A 1516-nucleotide genomic window follows, 5' to 3' on the forward strand; every position below is an offset into this window, starting at 1 on the left:
GGCAACTAGGGAAAGCCCGTGGGCAGCTGCGAAGACCCAACACAGCCAAAAATAAATTAATTAATTAAAAAAAAAAAAAAAGACACTGCCATTCAACTGCCAGAGTGCTGTTAGCTGTCAGCCTCCAGCTACATCACCTTTGGGATTTGTTACAGTGTTAGAGACCCCACTCTCACTGAGGCCCCACTCTCACTGAGCAGCTATCAGCCTATGACTAGGCACCATGTGGACATTAGGGCTTGGCCATTTCTGCCCACTGTTGGACTCCTCTAGAGGACCCTGTTTGCTCTGGAACTTTTCACTGGGTCAACTGCAACTTGGGAGGATCTGTCTGCATCATGACTTGAGATTCTCCTTGCCCAATTTTGTATTACTATCCAAACGCTTTACTTACCCATTCCTGCTTCCTTCCCCTTGATCTTTCATAGGCATTACTACCCAATAAATCTCTTGCACTCCTAATTTTGTCTCAGCATCTGCTTGCCAGACCACCTGAACTGACTCAGTTGGTTCCAGGAGTGGTCTGAGAAGGCTGGCAGTAAGATGGGGTTTGGGAACTGCATTACTCACTGCCTGGCTGGCAATAAGAACCCCTCCTGGATAGTATGTGGGGTACAGATAGTCACTGGGACAAGGTGGTGGCGCATTTGCTAAAACTTGCACTGATGGTGAAGTGGGAAAATATTCCTATGGTGCAACAACTCGGACATATGTGGTAGGTGGAGGGATAGCAGCGAATACAAGGACAATGGAATTAGCTGACTTATTAAGTTGCATTGAGTCCTGCCAAGAGATAATGGAAAGCTGAGAGCAGTTACCAAACATTGAAAATTGACTGTGAAGGCCAGAGAGCTTCTTTGATGGGTTACAAAGAGGCCCTTATCTGTAACAATGGGAGAGGGGGGAAAAAAAAAAGCTGAAGACCAAACTCAAGACTTGAGAGTTCCAGGAGACAGACCTGTAATCAAGGTCAGGATCCTGGTTAGGAAAACCCAGGACCCTGACACATGGAATGGAGGTATCTAGGTGGTGCCCCCAAAGATTTTGGCTCCCTACACTCTTCTGAGCACCTCAGAGCCTTAGAAGGGGGCCCACCCTTTCCTGTTAGGAGCTAGCACTCCCTCCATGTGTGAAGACACTGCAGAGGGCTCTCCCCCTCAGAATTTGCTTCCACCTCCTCTCCTGACTGCCAGGGTCTTAATTAGAGTTAAGTGACAGCATAGTCCAGTAAGAACATGCTGGTCTTGATAAGGGAAGAAAAGGACATACCCCAAAGTAGCTGCAAGAACTGACCAATATGAACTGGTAAGAGTTGGGGAGTATCTATGGGGTTGAGTTTTTTTTTTTTTGGCCTCGTTGGGTCCTCCTTGCTGCGCTCAGGCTTTCTCTAGTTGCGGTGAGCGGGGGCTACTCTTTGTGGCAGCGCGCAGGCTTCTCATTGCAGTGGCTTCTCTTGTTGCGGAGCACGGGCTGTAGGCGCGCAGGCTTCAGTAGTTGTGGCGTGTGGGCTCAGTAG

The sequence above is a fragment of the Leucopleurus acutus genome (genome assembly GCF_964270905.1).
Source record: "Leucopleurus acutus genome assembly, chromosome: 2".
Taxonomy (NCBI): Eukaryota; Metazoa; Chordata; class Mammalia; order Artiodactyla; family Delphinidae; genus Leucopleurus; species Leucopleurus acutus.